Source organism: Ictalurus furcatus, chromosome 27 (genome assembly GCF_023375685.1).
Source record: "Ictalurus furcatus strain D&B chromosome 27, Billie_1.0, whole genome shotgun sequence".
Lineage (NCBI taxonomy): Eukaryota > Metazoa > Chordata > Actinopteri > Siluriformes > Ictaluridae > Ictalurus > Ictalurus furcatus.
In genome coordinates, this window is record NC_071281.1 from 14902852 (window position 1) to 14928337 (window position 25486).

Genomic DNA, 25486 nt, shown 5'->3' on the forward strand with positions numbered 1-25486 from the left:
CTTTCATTCTTCTGGGAAGGCTTTCCACTAGATTTTGGAACTTGGTTGTGGGGATTTGCCTTTTAGCCACAAGAGCATTAGTGAGCTCATGTACTTGCACATTGACCTTGGCATGCCATATCTTTATATACCTCACTTTGTGCACAGGGTCAATGTCATGCTGGAACAATTTCGGACCCTTAGTTCAAGTAAAAGGGAATTCTTAATGCTACAGAATACAAAGACATTCTAGACAGTTGTGTGCTGCACAATGTTTGGCGAAGGCTTATAGATGGGTGTGCTGGTCATGTGTCCACATAAAATAAGCACATAATATTGGCCATATAATGTACCCTGGGGAAGGTGGGGGGATTTTGTTGGGGTCTTTGCAATTTCTGTTTTCATATAATCTGAATTTGTTGAAGAAAAAAATGAGGCCTATTGCTGTTGTCCAATGAAATTGCAAGTTGAACTCTGAATTTGCATCAATGACAAATTGAATTTGAATTGATTTCAAACAAGTAAAATCATACAAAATGGTTCCACTGCTAAGAGTGTCTGAACCACTCATAACTTTTCTTACTAGCTGACTTTTTTTATTATTATTATTCTTACCTTGTCATTCTAGAAATTTGCCAGGGTGAGACTTTGTGGTGTAACTTTTGATGAATTTGGGTATGTAGACAGGGTGCCTACTACCAGGTCTGCTGTTTCCCCCACTATTAATCAGTGGTCAGACTTTGCAGAAAGGCAGAAATCTAAGATTTCCAAAGAGACGTATTGTTGCTAGCTTGCTTGCCAGCCCGACGAGTCTCAATCACAAACTGTCACAAGTTCTGCTTTCTTAAATTGATTATTGGGTACTCCAGGGCAGGAGTTGTGAAAACCACTACCGTAGCATATTTATCTTTGGATATAACAAAAATAATAATAATTATGTACATGTGTCTGCCAAAAATGATCAACTACTCCAAGTCTTTTCAAACCTAATTATGTTGATAGGAATAGATTGGAGGCCCATATAGACTGGCCGAGTTTGAGCTGTTCTGGTATGGGCTAGAGGCAGGCCTGAAGTTCTAAAGTTGGAGAAGAGTTCAGCTTGACTGCAGTATGCTGTTCTCAGCCTTCTCTGTCAGCACAAGCATGATGAGGAAGTGGAGACATGGCTGCCAATGCAAACTACTGTGTGGCTGTTCGAAACAGTGACTTTCGGCAAGGTGTATGTGTGTGTGTGTGTGTGTGAGGTGCATTGAGATGTCCTTGTCTTAGGGAGAAGTGCTACAGCCATAGACAGCCAATTACATCTTCAGCATGGAGGAGACGAAGATGAAAAAAGAAAAGGAGAGACAGAATATAATTGTGTATATTTAGCCAAGGCACTACTGTCATCTGAAATGTGAAATGAAGTCTGAGTTGAAGGGTTCGCTCCTGTGTAATTATCGCCGAGTTGGATGCCATAAAATGAGCAATATGTCACCCACTCCAATCTATAGTGCTTGAAAACCAGTGATCAAGCGTCTATGTCTGTGTCTTTGTTGGGTCGCAGGATCATTAAAAATACATCAATATTATGAATTTTCTCATCACCATGTTCCAATTTATCCTAGTTCATATTGAGAAACAAGTGTTTTCATCAGTAAAGGGGGGAGATGGTCCCTGACTGCTCGGTCAGTGCAGGTGGCAGCTTCAGGAGGAAGCAGATCTAATTATGCTCCAGTAACAATGCTTTGTCCCTGCAGAGGCTGACAGAGCTGGTGACAAAAGCCGTCGCTGCATCCTAATCAGGAGACAAAATGCGGCGAGGCCTCCCTCATCCCGGCAGGGGCATCATTAACAGCACACCTCTCTGGGAAGACAAGAAAGAAGGAATACACATGTGCTTAAAGAGCACACACAAACACACAAATATCCCACATGTGTGCCTTATAAGCATATAATACAATGAAAACATGTTCATTTGCAATGCCTAGCTCAATCTCAGGCATTCAAGATATTCAAGATCATTTCAGAGAGAACTCACCTGTCAGACAAAATGACCGCAAGTTATAGGATATATCTGGGAGGATGAAGAGAGAGAGAGCAAGAGAGAGAGAGAGAGAGAGCGAGAGACTGACAGGGGTTGGTGGCCCACTGTGCCTTCTGTCCTCTTGGGCCTAACAAGCAACCTGACAGCCCACAGCTGGGTCCTGCTTAACGACAATGTGCCTATGTGTGTGTGTGACATTAGCGGACCATGTTACGTCTGTCTCATTAGAATTCATTGCCCACCTTGATTTCCCCCTTCTCTGACAGTCCGACCCCAGAGCATCCAATCAAAATCAGCCGATCCTGACATGAGAGTGTACGATTGGTGCGCAGAGCCCCGACAGGGTTAAGAGGTGTTGCATTAAGGCCGATGATGAGACAGAGGTCAAATGTAGCCATGACCTCAGGAGCAGGCCTTGTTACCTGCTCATGACAATGAAGCCAATCCCTGCCATCATCACTATAATAGGACATGTCATATATAGTCTGTTATATATACTATCCCACAAACCCCCTCTCTCTGCCAACTGGCTCTTTCTCTTACAAGGTCCTTAAATTAAGAAAATGAAAGGAGAGCTACACAGTTAACTACCTATCCTTCTGATCTATGGTCCTAAATTGACAGACCTGTGTGAGGATTTATTTATTTTTATTTTTTTCATATAGAAATAAGCAATTAGGAAGAGATTCAGTGAACTTCTCATCAGTAAAATGTTCTACGTTGGAATCTAATCTGTCAACTGCTATGATTTGAACAAATATGTTAATAAGTTTATGGAATATGACATCATATTCAGTACACTGACAGTCCAGAATGTAGATACATATTCAGTATTAGGAACCGAGATAGGTGACAGGAGGTATATTATTTTACTAATTTACTAAGTAAATGTGTGGATATGTTGAAAAAAAAAAGGGGGGGGGTGGGCTGGAAAGCAAACAGAAGCATATCTACAGTCTTCAACCAGCGGGTAATTTGCTACGTTAACATCATGGTGGTGCAGCCGCTAGTGCTACTGCCTCATAATTTGACGGTCCCCAATTCGATCCTTAACTCAGGTTACTGTCTGTGCAGAGGGTCACATTTTCTCCACATGTCTACATCAGTTTTTACGGGTTCTCCCACAAACATAGTAATACGTGGATTGGCTAGACGTACTTGTCCCAAGTGTGAATATGTGTAGACAGTGCTCTGTGCTTGACTGGCATCCCATCCAGGGTGTATTCCAAACTCGTGCCTATTGAATCAACCATGACCCTGACCAGGATAAAGTGGTTAGTCAATATGAATGAAATTCCTCAATGCAAAAAAGAACAGAGCTGTTCTGTGCCATGTTTCTCCAAAAGTTGCTTGAATCTGAGAATAGCATCATCAGCTATCTAGATCTTTAATTTGTCTAAAATGCTATGTACAATACCAGCATAGTTTAGTAAGTTGAGATATCATCTCCATTTTCAGGCCTCTGAACTCAGATCTCATGATAGAGACCAGGTTGAAGATTTAACCAGATTTGATTGCTTAATCAATGTCTTTTACCCTCTTCCCCAGTCTCATTACATTGCTATAAAGGGCAGTTCCACAGGAACAGAGTTTCACAAGCAAGGTTTTACAATAACCAGCATGGGGATTTCAGGATTTCATTTCAATTTATCCAGCTTTTTTTTTTTTTTTTTTTTTTTTTTTTTTATTAAAGTGATAATCACTTCGATTTGTCTCTGTGATGAAAATATGGAAGTGATAGCGAGCACTTAATATATCCGTACCTAATACTAAATACATATAAAGTCATGCGACGTATCTGGCACGTAAAAAAAAAAAAAAAAAGTGTTATTATGATGTTATAATGAGGCCCATCCGTGTATTGAATGTGGCGGTTTACTCTCAGGCATTTTATTCTATATGCTGTGGACTTGTTATTCTTCCACCGAGGGTAAATAAGGTCAGAACTCTGCAGGGGGTTTTAGGGAGGGGAACAAACTAATTTCCTTTTCCGTTTCATTTCCAGCATTACCGTAACAATCAGGTACCTCCACATCCACACACACCTAAATTTAGTACTAAACACAGACACATATTCTGATCTCTCTCTCTCTCTCTCTCTCTCTCTCTCTCTCTCTCTCTCTCTCTCTCTCTCTCTCTTTCTCTCTCACACACGCACAAATTTTGAAAGCACTCCAAAAAAAGCATTTCTTTGTTTAAAATAGGTTGGAGCCACTGTTTTCATATCAAATATCAGTAAGATAATGTGTAAATGTTTGTTTTTACACTGATACCAGAAGTTTTGTGTCTGTTTCAGTTCAGATTCAGGCAATAATGACAGTACGGGCTTATATCTAGAAATAAAAAGTGCTAGCAATGCGATCCTGCATTGCGTTAGAGCCAAAATCAAGACTAGCATGTTTTAGTCATCACACAAGCAACATGTTAATAGAACGTTACACTTATCAAACACCATAAATCACATTAACCGAAGTGTATGCACACCCATACCAGTTCTAGCTCACTCACACCTGGGGACACACACAAACACACCTCTATGTTCACACGGAGAACGAGTCAAGGTCATTGCTGACGTGTCACCGCTAGTTCCGCTTTGCTGGTGTGAGGTGTTGTGTCAGGGTTGGTGATGAAATTGCTGACAACCTGTTCAAACTTTTTTCACACAATTTGTAGGAAACGTAACAAACAACAGGCAACGTCATTGGAATAAATTCACTACGAGAGCTTTCACTGATATTTCTACGCTTGGCCTAGCCATAACTGCTTGTAACAAACTGAATCCCATCCGAAATGTGTAGAAATTCAAACAGACAAGGTTGACGTGGTTGAATAACATATAAATAAAAGGGTATGAATGCTAATCCCACCCCTAACCTAACCAAACTTTGTTTAATACTTTTTTTTTTTTTTTTTACTTACTGGTATTAGATCTGATTCTTGAGTGTTCCATGTCAATATGACAGAACTGCTAAGATTAAATTCATTAATAAATGCATTGAATATGATATCATATAGAATACACAAATAGTGCAATATCATAGATACACATATTAGAGGTCTAGTGAGGAGACAGTGTGACTAGTACTGATGCCATAAGTCCCATAAATAAGGATATAAATGGAAAACAATATCTGGGATAAAAGAGAACCATGTTGGACACCATATAAAGTGGGTCTTTAAGGCGCTGGATGATTTTCATTAACGCTAACAATCTGGTATCATTCTGTTAGTTCAGGTAATATCTATATCAGGTCTGTCTGACCATCTTTCCAAGCCTGACCATTAAAATACCAGTACTGACATTGGCAAATGCTGCCCTGAGGTTCACGAGTATCAAAACAAAAGCGTATCCACAATCAACAGCTAACAGCAGGTCATTTACTACTTTAACCAGCATCAGTTCTATACTATGATGCTTATGTTAAGGAACTGCAGTAGCTGAAGAACACTGGATATTGAATGCACCGAATAAATTTACCGATTTACATGAATATTTGCAAATTCACACAGGATACAAGCAAGACATAAGCATTAAACATCGGTTGATACATTCACATTTCTTTTATGTGAGAGGTGAGGTATTGGGTTTGATGTGAGAGCAAGTCATATCCACATGTACGCAAAAACATTAATCTGTGCATAATTAAGTGTGCGAAGGTATGTGCAAAATTATATTTATGTCATGAGTAATTAATTCGATTAGGTTCTGTCCTGTATTTATGGTATTTGATAAGTCTTGCAAGGTAGCTTGTGGGAAATATTTTCTACGTTCGCAGTCGTGACACCATGCTGACACGTTCTGCAAAACCGAATTAAGGTTTTTCATCAGTATGCAACAGATTATTCCCTGCATAGTGAGCGCTGTATTTACAGCTGTCTATTGTTTTTACCTCTCGGCTTTAGGGTTAACTGCACTTCAGGAAAATAAACGTCAGTCAAACTGAAGGTTTCTTCCCTTGACAAGCAGGAATAGTTTATTCAAATTGGAACTGGAGGGTGAAGGATGAGGTGGGGGTGGGGGGGTGGGAGGGGGTGGGCGGAGAGAGGTGAGAGCTTGAATGCACAATATACATTTATAAAAGCAGAGATCCACCTGCCTTGCTTGCATTGTGCCCAGACAGTGCACTCGCTCGGCCCGATGACCTTTAACAAGCCATTTCCTTTCTCCCTTCCTCTCTCAATATTTCTGACACCACATCTATCTTTTTTTTTTTTTTTTATCTCATTCTGTCATTCTCTCAATTCAATAAGCTTCACTGGCATGACCATACACAGTTATGAAAAGAAAAGACCTGTTAGTAACAAAAAAATTAGATATAGCAAAGAATATCTGTATAGAAGAGATACTCACTCACTCTCTCTCTCTCTCTCTCTCTCTCTCTCTCTCTCTCTCTCTCTCTCGCTCTGTCTCTGCCATTGCTTAGCAAACTAGGTCACTCTAAACTGGGGGTTTGTGGATGTCTATATGCATTTCTGACACACCGGGCTGTCTTATGTCTCCTGTCCCTGTGGTAACAGCCTCTAATTATCCTCTTAGGTATTTCAGTCATTGCAGTCCCAGTGGCCAATCTCCATATGGTCACTACATCCTAAACTGGCAGGTGTGCTTCTACATGAATCTCATGGAAAACCCCTACTAAATGAAAACCCATACTAAATTATCACTGTAATTGTAATATTTTATATTTGAGTAGAAACAGTAAGTAATTTTATATTCAATAAAAGGCTAAAAGACAAGAATAGTGTCTCTGGATAATGAGAGTAATGTAAAAAAAAAAAAAAATGATACATACATGTTGCAGTATTGCATTGACTTTGTAAATTATTTAAGTATTTGGTGAAAAACTATTTGTTTTTGTTTTTTTACTTACCTCTATTTTTTGTTCTTGTGTTTTGTTTGTTTTTCACCACTGTTCCTGAATCTTTATATCATTCAACCTCTTATTTATTTTTTTTTTTTAATTAACAGCTTCAACTTATTTTGTCATAAATAATGACAGTAAAGGAAACAAGACAATTTTAGTTTTAGGTCTTACTCTAATTCACTGGGATAATCGTATAACATATTAAAAATGCGAAGCTGTGATGATGCAGCCACTAAACACACTATGATCTCACCCTTTGTCTTTCTCTGTCCTTCTCCTGATTGTTATACTCATGAGCCTTACCCTAGGTGTTCCCTCGTCACGCACTCGCAACACTCGAGCTGGTAACAGGAGTGGTTTCGAGCAATCGCTGAGAGCTAATGCTGTACATTGGCTCAGATCTATAGTGCGCAGGTGGCTGAATTTCACACAGTGATGAAAATGATAATAAACAATTCAAAAGGTCAGGCCTCTAAAATACCTGCTCTATTACAGCCCTTTTCTGTAGTGCTGTGATACATGAGCCATGAGGTTGTGGGGTTTAATTTAGCATGTTATCGCTAATTCGGGTTCATTCTGTAGATTCGCACAGTTCACCTAACATGCAGACGTGGCCAGATCTGATGCAATAACCTCAATGCCAGGAGCCAAGGTTGTGTCTTGCATTACACCAGCAAATTTCTGCAGATAAAATGTATTTCATCAAAATCTGGTGGATACAAAATCAACCCACTTATGAGCTTTTCCACTCTTGACTTAGCAAAAATGAAAGAATGCAAGCACGGATGGCTTTTATCTGATCTAGAACAGGTATTGAGTTTTACAGGAGAGAAACAGTGAGACAACCCCCCCCCCCCCCCCCCCAAAAAAAAAAAAAAACAATCTGGTGAAACTATTGCCTAACTAGTGCCTAAAATGTGGACTTGTGCAATCGATAGACACTTAGAAAGGAATTCTTCTATGTGAAAACAAACCTGCAACCCAGAATCGAATCGAGTGCAGACTTGAGTATTCGGACCAAGCCTGAAAACGCCCTTAGCTCTTAGCTTGCAATCTTTTATACATCTTTATACAGACTAACTATTTCTACATCTTTCTTTATTAAACTGGCACCTTAACCACGATGATCTCTGCAGGCAGACAGCCAAAGCAAGGTTAGAAAGTAAATAAAAATATTGAAGGAAATGTTGATAGATTTCTAATGTATGGCTGCAGGATGACAGACACAATAATAGCAGGGGAAAAAAGGTCACACAAAGGACACAGAGAGGTTAAAACATTGTGGACAAATTGTGGATTTTTTTCTCCTTTGATTGTGGTAAACACTACGCCCGTGTTTGTGTCTCGAGCTATAACATCTACTGACTGTGGCGTCTAAGAGCCACACAGAGTTTGGATAAACGCACTGTTGTTGTGGCTTTGAGTGCATTGTTCTTCATTGGCACTCCTGACGCCTTGTGAAGAAGCGGCCTTTTAAATAATACCATTACGAGACCTAAAGCTCGCTAGACAATAGCCTGGAAGCTGAAAACAAAGACGTGAAATTGTCCGAATTGCACAGAGGTTTGGTAATGGAAGTGCGAGAAGCCAGATCTTAAAAGAACTCAAATGAAGGTTGTTGGGTTTTTTTTGCCGCTGACCTTGTGTCAAAATGTAAAATTCTAGCAGCTATTTTGCATCTGAAGTCATGTACTGGAGTCGAGAGTGGAGTTTGATCATTGCAAACTCATAATAATTCAAAAGCTAGGAAGAGTTAAGTGCATAATAAGGGTTTGGAGGACGTAGCTTTTCTTACAACCTCATTTGTGGTAAATTCCGACCCAATGTTCTTGTTAGAATTCCTACACATTTTGCACGAGATGATGTTGCTACGGCGATTCCGATAAAGAAACCAAACAGTTTTTAAAAGGTCTTTCGAAAAAAGAATGAAAGAGAAAGCATGGAATAATGTGATTAATGGAGGCATTTCGCTAGTTAGATTGGCCATTAAATTAATATTTGGCCAAAAAAAACTAATAATAAAGGAAGCTTATATTTGGAAACCGACTGTGTCTTCTTTTATTTCTCATCGAGGTGTTGTTGAACTTGATGGTGCCTTAGACTCATGATGAAAAGAGACACACAGAGAGAGAGAGAGAGAAAAGAAAGAGAGTACATATACATGCCTGAGTTCTCGTGTACCTTTCACATCAAATCTAGGTTCTTCACACACCTCTTGCCCCTAATTAAGAAATCTGAAACATGTTTAGGATGAAAAGATCAGACCGATGACCTTTTCAAGTGTACTATCAGAACAGGGCGAGTCCTTTAGGCTCGTCTGTCTCAGACAGAGAGAGAGAGAGAGAGAGAAAGGGAGAGAGACATTTGCATGTTCCAGTGCTATCTTGGATCTTGACATCATCATCACACCACAACACCAGATTTCTTCATAAGTGGTTCCATTAAAAGGACATCACTACTTTTTTTCCTCCCACTTATTCATTCCTGGCAAGGGTAAAGTCATTGTTTACTCACTTTTATGATGGTTTAAATCAATATTCTAATTATTCATGTAGCAAAGATACAAAAATACAACCCACAAAAAACCTATTTTTGGTAACCAAACAAGTTTACTTATAAAACTAAAAAAATTAATGGGATTCGGTTTGTGCTGATTCAAACAGACCTTTTTCATTGTCAGGCCTGCTGTTTTTTGGACTTTTCTCTGTTGTTTGGCAGATTTTTCTTTTCCAAATAGAAAAAAAAAAAAAAAAATCTCAGAAGCCATTAAACTAGCATCATTAAGTTATATCGGCTACTACTTTATATTCCATACTGGTTTACAGAAATACATGAACAATATTGAATTACATTTAGTTCATGTATATCAATTATATTTCTCTCACACACTCACTCTGTGTAACTGCTTTATCCTGATCAGGGTCGCAGTGGATCCGAAGCCTATCCTGGGAACAGTGGGAATGAGTTGTTGATTAATTTGTTGATTAATTTGCTGTAAAAGCAGCAGCTAGTGAGAAAATCACAGGTTTAAATGTTGATTGTTGATTGTTTCTATAGCAACAAGTATAGTATAGTAACCTGCATAGTGTACTCTTCAGATAACAGATTAAGAAAGTGGGTGGAAATGTTCGTATGGTCATGTTTTCTGTGAGGAGATGTTTATTTAGCATTTTTGGAAGGAGTCTCCAGTGTCAGTGCAACGTAACGGTACATTCGCACATACAGTGTCTCGCAGCGATATAGCGACCGGTGACCGTTCAGTTTCACAGAGAGCTGGTGACTTCCGGCGACATGAGTGACAGCGATTGTTGGCGGTTAGATGTGGGCGTGTCTAGCAAAAAGTTTAAGTTTATGCAAATTTGAAGTGACTTGGTGAAGTGACTAACAATAGGAGTGAAGATAGTAGAGTGATCCGTGATCTGCCATGCTGCCTGTGAGTCCGAATTGTTTCGTGGACCCAGACAGCCTGGCGCTTTGGCCGCAGTTAGCTGGCCGCAATGACAAAGAGCACACACCGTGTCTCCTTCTTCTCATAGGATATGATGCATATATATACACTGCTGAATTTTATATACAAATGTTCTCCCTCCAGAACGGTTCATTTTAGCGGCAAGAAAACTGGTTTATTGTCAAAAGTGAAATGCTAGTTGCGCCACCCACTGACAAATGTTACTATGGCAACCAGTAGAAGGAACCCCTACTGGCAACTTCACAGTACAGCGACTGGTGATTTGCAGCCATAAAATCTCTGTATGTCTGAACGTACCTTAACAGTTCGGGGTAAAGCCATAACGCTACATATTTTGATTCTGGAAAGCTTTTAGGACAGAGGACTTTGTATTTTCTCTGTAACATGACAAGCTACAATTTATGTCTTATTTACTTCATGAGAGACAAAAAAGTGCATCTGGTGTTGATAGAATACAAGCGATAACAGGAACTAACTTGTTTCATGGACGCTCAGCAACATTAAATTTAACTACAAAGGATAAAATGTATGATGTGTCTGGAAAATTTCTGGGGTATAAGAGCTATGAAACACATCAGGACATGTTGTACTGAAAATACTTAATAATCAACATCAGGTTTTACTCTGTGTTCTGGGTTGCATCGCAATAATCGTCGATTATTTTCCTATAGCCAGAGGTGCGTAATAACTCGTATGTACATGAAGTAGGTTAAAGAATAAGAGGAGATTTAACTGGCCATACTTATACTCTTACATATTATTACTCAGTAATTATACTCTTACCCACATACACACACAGAGGCCAACACACAAACATACTAATACACACAAACACTCACTCTCTCTCTACACACACTTTCTCTTCTGTTCTGTTCCACAGTCTGTTCTTTTGTTCTCTGTTGTCTTGTTTAAATACAGATGCTGACAAGTTTGTGTTGTTAACATGTTGTGAAAATAAGACAGTCAACTGCCGGGAAAATGATTGCTTTTTGGGGCGTGTGTGAGATTTTGTGTTTAAAAATGAAAGGTTCTGTTTTACTGTACCCATTACAGGACTGGGATATCTTGCTTCATCTTGAACCCAGGTTTTATATCATATAAACAGAACAAGCAGACTTTCAAGGAGAGGTGTGACTTACAGTTCTCCATGTAGTCTGAGATTCAGGATTTCCCCTTCATTTTAATCACATCCGAAATAACTAGTGACTTGCCACTTGAGTCGTCTTCTCATTGGATAATTTATTACTCTTACTCAAGTCATTATTAATATTATAACATTTACTGTTAAGTGGTTTTTACTTGTACTTGAGTAAACTTTAAAATAAATAAAAATAAACAAAGAAAGCAGAATCATTTTAACAAACATTTTAACAAGTTATTAATTAATTCACAATTACTGTGTATTATTAATGAACTTGTTTGCTTTTCATGCAACTTCTCATCTGTAGTGCACAGCCAAAAAAAAAAAATTAAAAAATGGAGGAACGTTTATTTTGGAGAAAAAAAGTATTAAATCTGACATCCAGCCTATCATTGCTGTATGATGAAGAACAACTGACAGTTTTTTGTTTTTTTTTTCTTTAGCTCAGGATGGTGAGCTTTAAAGTCTGGTGATGAAAACAGTACAGAATTCATAAATTATGAAACAAAGACAGCTCCTTTATATTAATATCCACAAAAGATAAGTAAGCATCATAAAGGATTACGGGTCAAACTTTCTGTCACACGCACAAACGCTCAGACTGTAGGATATAATAATCATAAAATATACACAAGTCTTGATATCTGCCGTTAGTCTCACCAGGAACCACTGAACTGCTGTTACTGAGAAAAGAGAGAAATATTGCCCTCTTTTAAACCTCGCTGTTTACTATTCATTAGGTCGTTATTAGAATATATGCATCATACTTCCTGAGAGATTTATCTGCTTGTAAAATGCAGATAAGTAGAGAGAGTGAGCGAGAGAGAGAGACAGAGAGGGGGGGGGGAGGTTTTCATTACCGCTATGGGCGATTTTCTGCAAAACAAAAAAGCATTTCATTTTGACATGGAAAGCAAATTACAGCAGGCTTAGCGTACCACCAGTCTTTTATTTGTCTAATAGAAACCGCTCTTAATCATCGCGCACACTCACAGTTCACATAATGTTCTGTTTGAACATGTGAAAGGAAAAATCCAGTGATGAGAAGCAAGGGTTTTACTACTGTATAGCCTTCCTGGTTATCACTCAGTGTATAACATTTAGTAGGTGACTGCATGTCATACTTAAAAGATCTGCTTCATAGCTGTATACACGTTTATCTGTATAGCTATCACATCTCCTCTATGTTTGACGAGCTTCATTATGTCGTCACGTCATTATCAAGACCGGATAAACTCCAAATATTGTCGTGTTTCTAGCACATTTGTTTGATCAAAATTGTTGATGGTCCTGAAAGATTTTTTTTTTGCTCCACCTTACTTAAGACAAATCAAATAGTAACCAAGGTAAACTCGGAAGAGAAGAGTATGAAGAAGGAAACGAAGGGCTCATGATCCAAAGCATAAAACATCACGTGTCAAACATGGTGGAGGAAATGTTATGGCATGGGATTGTATGGCTGCTTCTGGAACTGGTCACTGGTGTTTATTGATGATATGACTGCTGATATAAGTAGCAGGATGAATTCTGAAGTGTATAGAGCTATTCTTTCTGCTTAGATTCAGTCAAATGCTGCAAACCTGATAGGCAGCGTGTCACAATACAGTTAGATAATGACCCAAAGCATACTGCGAAAGCAAGCCGAGAGCTTCTTAAGGCAAAGAAATGAAATGTTCTTAAACGGCTGAGTCAGTCACCTGACCGCAACCAAGCTGACAAAACTGAAGACACACAAACAAGCAGCAACTGAAGGTAGCTGCAATAAAGGCCTGGCAAAGCATCTCAAGGGAGTAAACTCAGCACTTGGTAATGTCTATGGATTCCAGATGTTAGGCAGTCATTGACTACAAAGAATTTGCATCCAGGTCTGAAAAATAATCCGAATATTTATAATTTTGTTAGTTTTTCCAATTACTCCAAATGGAGGGACTCCTTTCCTCAAGGGTTAATGCGATATTTTTGTTAAACCCCTTTGAATTAAAGCTGAAAGTCTACACTTCAATCACACCTGCTTAATTTCAAATCCATTGTGGTGGTGTAGAGAGGCAAAATTACAAAAAATTGTGTCACTGTCGAAATACTAATGGACCTGACTGAAAACCTGTGAGCTAATAAAAAATAGAAAATAATTTTATTCACTATTCAACAGTAAAGATTCACAGAACTGACCTGCTTTATTTGAGTTAAAAACACATAGTTACACTATAATAATTAAGGCATACAACACTCCAAGTCGTGCATTTACAGAAAAAATCATCAACGACAAAGTGAAGTGGAGTTAATGTTACCACCGGAAGTTGAAGATGATTTTCCTAGAAATGCACATCTTGGAGTGTTTAATTCCTCTTATATTACAGAAATTTGCAACTATTACAATGGTTTATTTATTAAACAGTGATCAGTCCTACTTTTAATCCATTTATTGTTCTATTTGATGTTGTGGAAAATCTATAAAATCGTTAGTTCCTGTTATCACTTACATTTTTGCAGCTAGAAACAATTGTTCACTAGTTCATTAGTCGATCCCTAATAATAATAGGGTGCTTAGTGGTTAGCACGTTCACCTCACACCTCCAGGGTCCGGGGTTCGATTCCCACCGGGGCCATGTGTGTGCGGAGTTTGCATGTTTGCATGTTCTCCCCCTGCGGGGGTTTCCTCCGGGTACTCCGGTTTTCTCCCCCAGTCCAAAGACATGCATGGTAGGCTGATTGGCGTGTCTAAAGTGCCCGTAGTGTATGGATGGGTGTGTGATGTGTATGTGATTGTGCCCTGCGATGGACTGGCACCCTGTCCAGGGTGTACCCTGCCTTGTGCCCGATGCTCCCTGGGATAGACTCCAGGTTCCCCGTGACCCTGAAGAAGGAGTAAGCGGTAGAAGACGGATGGATGGAAAACAATAATAATAATAATAATAATAACAGCTTGTCTTGAAAAGTGCCAGAAAAGCTAATGTCTTATGTCTAAAGCATGTATAAAGCACTGACTTTCTGAGCACTGTTCAAGAATTCAACAGTGCTGTGGTATACGTATTTACCGCAATGCATATACAAATGTATTACCCGAACAGCCATATTTATGTCGTCTTGGATGCCTCAACAACGAGAGCTGTGTGAGATATAATGCCAAAAATCTTTACGAGATGAGCACAAAGTCTTGTCCAAGGTCAGGTATCTGAAGGTGCTAAAGTTTAAAAGTTCACAACGGTGCAATGAGGTCATCTTCCCCATCAAACTCTGAAAAACAAGCAGTAAAGACAAGCAGGCAGAGAGATTTAGTCTGCACCCGCCTCGTTAATCTAGATGACTGTTTCCCTGGCATGGCCGCCTCCTCGAAACGCTTGTCCCAGATTTATCCTCCATACTTCATAATCAAGTATTTGTTTATAGTTCAGACATAAAAAACAATCATGATAATAATGTGTGATGGATAGCTCTGCACGCTGATATTTATTCACCCATAAAAAAAAAACTCGAAGGAAAGTCATCAGGCGTCGTAGGCGGCCCTGAGATCCAGAAGGTCGTTGGCTAACACCAGGAAAAACATACGCTACTGATCTCGCATCAGTCGAGGTTATTAACGCTCCGCATCCTGACATCTCGCCGTCAGTACGAACACTTTGAATAGCTGATGAACCTGTCACACCCAGAGTCTTGTTAAAATTTTAATAAACGCCTTGAGGGCCCATCGACTTGGAGTGAGTTATGCTGATCGAGCGGCGCAATGGCGCAATCATGTTTGACGGTGCACAGTGCAAAGCTTTCAGTGTGAGTAAAGTATTATTTCCATCCACGTTAACTACCGCCTTCATCCCACTTGTGCCAGCTTGGATTTATTAAACGGAGTGTATTATTGGATCCGGTTTAATAGCTAACCCTCAGCTCCATCTCATAAACACGACAGTGTTATACTGATGGTGATATCGCTCATTCACGTGTCCTCCAAAGCTTTGGAGAGCAGGGCGGGTACGGCTCGTCTGACTGACATGCACACACTTCAGATAATACATCATACTGAAGCACAGAGAGGACTGGATTTATGATCAAAATAACTCCAAGCAATAACTGTAGTATTGTAATGGAGAATGTTCTGGTGTAGAATCCAGTGTGTGTTAAAAAACAGGATTTTTATTTTATTTTTTAAAATTATTTTTACAGAAGTCCTTCATCAGCTAGTAAAGTGCTTCAAAGCCACATGCATAATAATTCATCTAAGCATGAGTTACAGATTTTCTTGGGACCTTACAGTGCAATAAACCACACAAAAAAAAAAAATTTACAGAAGTTTTGAGTAGTTATAAGTAAGTTTGTAAACGTATTTTTAATATATGTTTTATTTATATTTTCACATACTCACACATTTCATATTTATACATTTATTATATGGTACACACATTTATACTGTACATGTTACACAGGAAAAAAAATAATAATATGGATAAATGATATTGTAATTTCACTCTTATTTCTTAGTAGTCTTATAGCCATAGAAAAAAAAGACAAAAATATGTCTTAAAAATAAATTTAAAAAAACAATGTGCATCATAATAAAGGTATACATAAATCGGTATACATAAACCCTTAATACTCTGGCCTATTTTTTTTGAGAAAATGATTTATTTTAATTAATTTTATATATATATATATATATATATATATATATATATATATATATATATATATATATATATATATTTATTTATTTATTTATTTATTATTATTATTATTATTATTATTATTATTATTATTACAGTATATATGATTATTTTGGGGGGGGGGCATGGTGGCTTAGTGGTTAGCACATTTGCCTCGCACCTCCATAGATGTGTCCGTGGAGTTTGCATGTTTCCAAGACATGCATTGTGGGCCTATTTTTTTGGCCTAAATTGTCCGTAGTGTATGAATTTGTTTGTGACTGCCCCCTGCGATGGGTTAGCACCCTGTCCACGGTGTTCCCCAGCCTTGTGCCCCGAGTCCCCTGGGATAGGCTCCAGACTCCGCGTGACCCTGTGTCGGATAAGCACAGGAAATGGATAGATGTATGGATGATATCATTTTTACATTGGACTGCAGAATTTATTTCCATTTCATTCTTTTTTTTTTAATTGTTTCTAAACCTTTAAAAAGTATTGGGACCCTAATTTCTCCTGTACCTGCGATATAAATGCCATCGCTTGTGTGTTTTAAGAAAGGACACACGAGACTGTGTGTAATATCCTACTTTGTCCTACTTTTATAACAAATGTAGCTTTCAGGACTTGTTCATTACTGGGATCCATGAAGCATAAACACAGAGAGCTTTGTGAAATGTACTCGATCAAAACAACTGGACGAAGAGCGATGACTGAGGAAGGGGAAATATTTCAAGAGTAGGAAGGTGATTTTTATTTTTTTTGTCGTCATTGTTTTTGTCCAGTAAGGGAAAAAAATTGGAGATGTCATAGTGAAGACCAAGTGTGACCTTCAGCACTGCTTACATTCTGTCTATTACACTGAACACATTATTGAAATATTATGTCCTGGTTCAGATTTATAAGCTACATCTAACTGATTGTGTTATTAGAGGTAATGACACATATGGGCGGTTAGTATGCACACACACACACACACACACAGGCAGAAAACGTGTGAGAGCTAATGACACACTCTTCTTGGGTCAAGCCGTCTCTCTCCTCTGACTAATTCATAATGCCCTTTACTCCAAGGTATTGCACAATCTCATTATCATTAGAATTTTGCATATTTAACTACAGTTTTTAATTAGATGGTATTTTATTATTCATGCCCATAATTTGAGGCGCGAGCCGGCTATGGAAATGCACCATAAACAGAGACTACACGAGACGTGAAGAGAAAAGACAGGAGTTACGTATAGAAATGTAAAAATGTCAGTTTGTAGTCGTTAAGTGGCGAATGATGGAGCTCACTCTTCAGCTAACGGCTCTTAATTTAGCTAATAGCCGTCGTGTTGTGTACCTTTTTGCATCTGCTAAAGTGCTAGCACTGGGAGTTGTCTGCTAAAGCAGCTAAGCTGTGTACGCATGTGTTTTTGTGGCTGTGTGTGTGTGTGTGTGTGTGCATGTGAGTATGCATGTGTTTGGCTCATATGTGTGCCGAGGCTATGGCTCCTTGATGTATTATTAAAATTGGAAATGCACTCCTGGGACGGCATCTAGTTATATGCTTTCATTTACTGAATAAACCAAGCGTTGTTTTCATCTTCACACAGGATTGTTAATGGTGCAGCTGATGAGAGGGGAGGGACTGTGTGTGTGTGTGTGTGTGTGTATGTTAGTGTTGTCGTTCGCTTTCTATCAGTCCAGCTCTTTCATTATGCACTCTGAATAGCCGAGCTGCTGAAATTCTTTTAGGTTTTCAATTAGTCATTTGACTGAGCACATCTGTCCCTGGCATACGCCCAGATTCTGGACAGATCAGGTCACGTGACTCACTAACAAATATGGAGAACATTAAAGAGAGCGAGAGAGAGAGAGAGAGAGAGAGAGCCTGGCATACAGACAGATAATTCTGCTGTTGTAACCAATCTGTGCAACATGTTATACAGTTCGAGATGCTTTTCTGCTCACCATGGTTGTAAAGAATGGTTATTTGAGTTACCAAAATGATAATGAGTCTTTATTGGTCACATGTACGTTACATCACAGTGAAATTCTTTTTTCTTTGCATATCCTAGCATGATAGGAGGTCAGAGCACAGGGTCAGCCATGATACAGCGTCCCTGGAACAGAGAGGGTTAAGGGCCTTGCTCAAGGGCCCAACGCTGGCAGCTTTGAACCCCTAACCTTCCGATCAATAACCCAGAGCCTTAACCGTCAAGCCTTTACTGCCCCCACTACCATAGCCTTCCTGTCAGCTCAAACCAGTCTAGCCATTCTCCTCTGACTACTGAAAACCTTTCCTCCCACAGAACTGTCGGATGTTTTTTGTTTTTTTGCACCATTCTGTTTAACCTCTAGAGAATGTAGTGTGTGTGTGTGTGTGTGTGTGTGTGTGTGTGTGTGTGTGTGTGTGTGCGTGTGTGTGAAAATTCAAGCCTACCTGGCACTTCCAACCATGCCACGTCACTAAGATCACATTTTTCCCATTCGAATGTTTAATATGAACATTAACTGAAGTTCTCAACCTGTATTTGCATGATGTAATGCATCGTGCTACTGCGACATGATTGGCTGATTGGATAATTGCAGGAAAGAGCAGTTGTAGAGGTGTTCCTAATTGGTCCTAAGTGCTCCGTATTTATAGTGTAGAAACAATTCATATAGTACTGTAAAATGTATAATAATATATAAATGCAGCTTTTTTTTTTATACTTATGTAAAATACATTAGTGTAGCAGTAGAAAAGGATTCAAATTTCAAAACATTTTTTTTTTTAAAAATTCAGTGTAAAGCTACTTTGGGAAAAATTTATTGTAGTACTAATCTCATCCCTCATTCTAGCCGTAACCATACCTTACACTTCCTTAAAAAGAAATATTTTTTTTTCCAAAAAGCTTCTCTAATATAAATGCGTCCGCATGCATGCTCGAGCTAGACGTACCGTAATGTTTACTTCCTCTATTCCTCTACAATGCACCAGACAGGATGTTGATGGTGCTTTAATTGATTTATTTATTTATTTATTTTAGGCTCATGCATTTTTTAAGTTCCAGCTGCTTCGATTTGCACAGCTTCAAGCAACATGTTCTGCGTAGAATACATTCTTAACATTAATATGCAGGAAATATACATTGTGTAGATAATGAACAGCAATGCCTTAGCAAAATGGCTTCCTGATCCTTGTCCTCTAAGTAATCAGTCATACATGGACCTGCACATGCTTAGCATATTAGCGTGATGGTGTATGTTTACAACTGTCCATGTGTATACAGCTCACATACACGAGACGAACATGCTATCAGACTTACAAATTTGTAACAATTCGGAAGACGCACTTTATATGAAAATATACAAAGGTTAAGGCTAAGCGTATTTGTATTTTTTTTTATGAATTTAGTCTCAGTAAAGAAATCAAAATACAACCGCATTGTTCTTGTACATTCAAAAATTATTAAAACATCCAATGTAAAAATCCAATTAGTAAATAATCCCTTCATAACAACTGACACATGCCTACAGTGACCAACTGACACATACCTACAGTGACTAACTGACACATACCTACAGGAACCAACTGACACATGCCTAAAGTGACCAACTGACACATACCTAAAGTGACCAATTGACACATACCTACAATGACCAACTGGCACATACCTACAGTGACTAACTGACACATACCTACAGTGACCAACTGACATACCTACAATGACCAACTGACAAATACCTAAAGTGACCAACTGACACATACCTAAAGTGACCAATTGACACATACCTACAGTGACTAACTAACACATACCTAAAGTGACCAACTGACACATACCTACAGTGACCAATTGACACATACCTACAGTGACTAACTAACACATACCTAAAGTGACCAACTGACACATGCCTACAGTGACCAACTGACACATACCTACAGTGACTAACTGACACATACCTACAGGAACCAACTGACACATGCCTAAAGTGACCAACTGACACATACCTAAAGTGACCAATTGACACATACCTACAATGACCAACTGGCACATACCTACAGTGACTAACTGACACATACCTACAGTGACCAACTGACAAATACCTAAAGTGACCAACTGACAAATACCTAAAGTGACCAACTGACACATACCTACAGTGACCAATTGACACATACCTACAGTGACTAACTAACACATACCTAAAGTGACCAACTGACACATACCTACAGTGACCAACTGACACATACCTACAGTGACCAACTGACACATACCTACAGTGACTAACTGACACATACCTACAATGACCAACTGGCACATACCTACAGTGACCAACTGACACATACCTACAGTGACCAACTGACACATACCTACAGTGACCAACTGACACATACCTACAATGACCAACTGACAAATACCTAAAGTGACCATCTGACACATACCTACAGTGACCAACTGACACATACCTACAGTGACTAACTGACACATACCAACAGTGATCTTGTGACCTTTGTATTATAAGGTTATATCCAGACGAAGACTTTAATACTAAAGTCAAGGGGTATAAAAGACACATTCTAATAGGTGTCATCAGTTATAAAGGTTGTTTTGTTAAATTTCAATGGAATAAACTTGACATAAGTCAAGTGACACTTTTTTCAGCATAAAGTTGTGTTATAATACTACAACTTAGATAAGTTTTTGGCAGTGACTATACTGAGTTGTGTATATATTCTTAGTCCTTTAGTTAAAGTGCATTTTATATTTCTGCTTATAAGACATGAGGTATGAGTACTTATAACAGTTTTCCATCCAACCGAACCTTATTCTACACAGGGTAGTGGGTGAGTTTGGAGCCTGTCCCAGGGAACTCGGAAGACAAGGCAGAGGACACCCTGGACGGGGTGCCAACCCATCACAGGGCACAATTGCAAACACATTCGCACACTATGAACAATTTGAAGCTGCAATCTGCCTACAAAGCATGTCTTTGGAATGGGGGGGAGTACTGGGGGGAGAACATGAAAACTCCGCACACGCAGGGCAGGGAATCGAACCATGCTAAGGCAAACATGCTAACCACTAAATTAGTTTAATTTCGATAGTTAGTTGATTTTCAAAGAAAATATGACGTCATGACACATTAAGTGCAGAGTTATGTTTTTTTTTGTTGGTTTTTTTTTGTAAATCTAAATAGAATTTGTGATGTTGTTACTATGGCAACTGTATGACAAAAATAGCTATGTCAATGACCAGGTGCTCTTTTAGCTTGTTGTAAGATGGCTGATAATTGGTGGAAGATAACCGGGCATGGTGTACAAAATGTTAATCAAATTTTTATATATATATATATATATATATATATATATATATATATATATATATATATATATATATATATATATAACAAAAACTTTAAATAAATAGTCAAAAAATAAATACAATGGTAAAAAAAAAAAAATTTTGCATCATACGATTGTTTTTGTTATTTGAATGATTAATTACATGAACCATAAATGACTTTTACAGAATGACTTACAAATATTATTCAATTTATTAAAATAATTTTTAAAAAATACCTAAAATATTTTTTAAATATAAACTATGAAGTAAAGATCCTTTGATAGTATAAATGTTCATTCATCTTAGTTAGTAAAGGGTTATGTAAATGCTACGTAGCCTTACGAATATTGGACTTACGTGTTGCCCCTATTTCTGTTCACACAGCTCTAAATACACGGCACAAATGAACTCGACGGTAAAAATATCAGCGAAAACAAAAGTTTCCATTTACTTTAAAGAACCTCTTCGCTCCATCCACGTCCTTTGCACGAGCTACGTTCTCAAAGCTCAGCGAGAAGTTTCCACCAAAGGCAATTACTATTATTAAAGAAACAATAGCATGGACTTGGATTACCTTAAGTAGAAAACAGCAAAGCACTACGTCACTTTCAAACGAGCGTCCCTGCTTCGTCCAAGTCAGCGATTTCCTGACAAGTCCATTTCGTCCAATAGCTCAATCGCATTAGTGGAACACTGGAGCTGAAACGGCAGCCAAGCTTTGATTACTAAAGTTCAGCAGAGGTTTGCTAAGTAGTGATGATTCTGCCTGATCTGCAAGACTGTCCCTTGGGAGGTTAATAAAACATTTCGCTCATTGTGGAAAGTAATGACCAACATGGTAAACTTGTGACTTGACAACAGATGTTGGCAATGCTTAGTGGAAACAAGGTGCTGTAAAATTAATTTGGTCTGAATAATTTACTGCATGTATTACGTGCTCGAGGAAGTGGATTGGTGAGGAATAACAACAATGAAAGGGGGGAAAAGAGCGAGAGGGAAAGAGTGAGCAACAGAGAGAGAGTGTTTAGTTGAAGCAGATGAGGCCTATAGAGGGAAAAAAATGAGGCAAAGAGATTGATCAAATATGCTCTGGAAATCAAACAGGAATAACACGAATGCCGACATCGCTCTTGTGATTTATATTTAATTGCTTTTTATTATTTAGCGTTGTCACTTCAAAGAAAACTTGCCGGAGATGTTTTCCAAATTAAATCAAATTAATAACTGAGGAACATGCAAGTGATAAAGCTTTTCATTTTTTTTTTTTTTTCTCCTCACACTTCTTACTTTCAGCTCAAAAAAAAAAAAAAGTTTTGAAGCTGTTTGTCTTTGTTTTCTTATGATCACAGATGTATGAAAGGAAATAGCAAAGTTTTAAAAAAAAATAAATAAATAAATAAAAATCAGTGCACGACTGGAGAAGATTTTATGACAAATATCCAAAATATGGAGCAGACAGACTATGGCACGCATATCAGAGAGAAATCAAATGTGCATGACTTCCACGCCCTGGATCAAATTTATGAAAATCCTTAACATATGGCGCGTGTTTCCTATAATACCTGTCTCATGGGCTGTCTGTTTTAATACAATCAAGCTTGAACGTGTTTTTGTACGATTAATGTGTTTTTGTTTCTCAGTATTCCATCCTCTCCGTGTAACTGAAGGCATCGTCTATATTTAGATCCTGCTCAAAAAGAGGAACCCGACATGACAAATAACACCTGACCTTAGCAAAACACGTCCACCCTTGACTGGCCCAGCATTGTGTTGCACTCGCACAATGACACCGCTTCGCTGGGTGTGTGACGTCAGCGCAGTTCTTTTCCCACCCCGATGCTGAGCACAGGTCAGCAAGCTCAGCAGGATCCTGGCACACTTCAAACCCGAACCACCGTTTAGCCTGGATATCCTTCTGTCCTTCTCTCTCACCTCGGCGAGGCCCAAAAACAGCACGTAGCAACGCGGAAAAATAACACCATGAGCCTGTGATGTAAACACATTTCCTCTCTCAAGGCCCAGGAGTCACACCTCCTCTCGATGGCTGGCATGTGTGTCACTGGTTCATTTCAGGGGGTTTTGCTGTGAGTCAGAGATATTGCTGGTGGTGCTAAAGGTTGTGTGTATGTGTGTGTGGTTGGTGTGGGGGGGAGGGATGGAGGGGGTTTGGATGATGTTGTTACCAGTATAAAGGATGCCTTTGTTTTGTGTCCTGCTCAAGCAAGTGTGAAGTGTGGAGTACAGGAAGAGGGATTGTTCTTTAACCTACACACATGATGGATTGGGACATTCAACAATAGTGCATCCTGAGAGAAGAAGAAGCCGTGATACTCTACTGTATGTTTGTGTGTGTGTGTGTGTGTGTGTGTGTGTGTGTGTGTGTGTGTGTGTGTGCACTCAGCAATGCATGTATATAGTCAAAGGAAAATAATAATGAAAACGAAAAAGCTATTTTTGGTAGAAGTATAAATCAGACAATGTGGTGCCTCCATTATACACAATACAGGACAATACAGTCGGAATAACCGTGAAATTAACCTGGGTTTATGATATAAGATAATAACCCCAGACATACAAACAAAACATCATAAAGGTTTTTGCAACAGCCAGATGTAAACCCATGGTCTGAATGGAAGAGCGCATCCATATTTATGAATCTAAAACTATGTAAAAGGTCCTGAAATGTTCTGCATAGAGGAGAAGCCCTCCAGAGAACGGCCTCTCCAGTCTTGTCGGCGACTCGTGGAAATTTGGTGAAAGGCTTCACCAAACATTAATTGTTGGGGTGCCTCAAGTGTTTTTGAAATAGGAGCAAAAATAAAGTTTAGATCAAAATAATAATAATAATAATAATAATAATAATAATAATAATAATAATAATAATTTGTTACAAGTAAATTTCTTTCATTTTTCAAAAGAAAAAAAAATATTAAAACATCTAAAAAAAAAACACCTTTTTTATTAGTTGAGAAAAGCTAATTTATTTTTTTAAAACCTTTTTTTTTTTTTAAAGTTTATGCATTAAAAATATAGAAAATATATTATTCCAAGGTTAACTGTTTATAGTGATTAATAACTGCAATATAGCATTATTAATAATAAGAATAACAACAACAATAACAATAATAATAATAAATAGTGTGTTACTAATAATAAATAAATAAATAACAATTTGTTTTTTTTTCCTCTATATTTTCTATGATGTGTATATTAAATGATATGTCTATAAATACTTGGCCCCATTGTTCCATTGTTCATGAAATGCTCTTCAGCTCAAATGAAAAAAAAAAAAATTAACTATGAACTAAACTAAAAAGCATTAAACTACTTAACTAAAAAATGCAATCATATTAATACTACTCTCACACGGCCTCACATAATAATCCTCTGTAATCCCAGACAGCCTTCACTAATACACCACATCGTTTCCTTTTCTTTACACGTTCTCTCTTCTCAAACACTCAAGAGTAAAATTAGGTAGTGGCTGAATCCCAGTGGAACAAGTTCAAGGATAATGTTTCTCCAAGTTGAAACAATTTCTTGCTTTCTGTTCTTTTTTTTTTCTGTACACTGTGTACATGGAAAAGTGTGTGTTTGAGTGTGTGAGGGTGGACCCGATGCTGTTAAGCCGTTCTGTTACGTCTCTCAGATGCGAGGCAGCTTGTTTGGGTGTACTTAGCAGCTTGTCACAGCTGTGCTCCATCCAAATGTAACAGGAGACCCCTTCATCCATCAAAAAAGTGCATTCCTTTTTCTTTTCTTACTCATTCCCCCCTTTTTTGTGTTCAAGGGCCTCCGATCAGAAAGTGTCAACAAACAGTCACAGGGTCACGGCAGAGGCTAATGGCCTGACACTTCATAGACTTTCTTGTGATTCCTTTCTTCTTTTTCTTGTCTGTCTTTTTTTTCCTCCCCTCTCTTTTGTCTCACTCTCACATGCAGAACACATCATGCCAATAAGCGTTCGTACACATATGCTTTGGATTTCAAACAGCACTCACTTCATATTTCGGCCACATCCATCTTTTGCTGCCTCAGAGTGTACTGACATGCAGATACTACGATG

At 38.4% G+C, this 25486-nt stretch overlaps 1 long non-coding RNA gene across 1 annotated transcript; it reads right to left on the reverse strand.

Annotated features, from left to right (window-relative positions):
* Positions 1 to 1326: 1326 nt before the first annotated feature.
* LOC128603109 (uncharacterized) lies at positions 1327 to 9938 on the reverse strand. Its single transcript, XR_008384969.1, has 2 exons — positions 9764 to 9938; positions 1327 to 1825 (listed from the first exon to the last, which is right to left on the reverse strand). It is a non-coding gene; the product is annotated as an uncharacterized LOC128603109 (long non-coding RNA).
* Positions 9939 to 25486: the final 15548 nt, after the last annotated feature.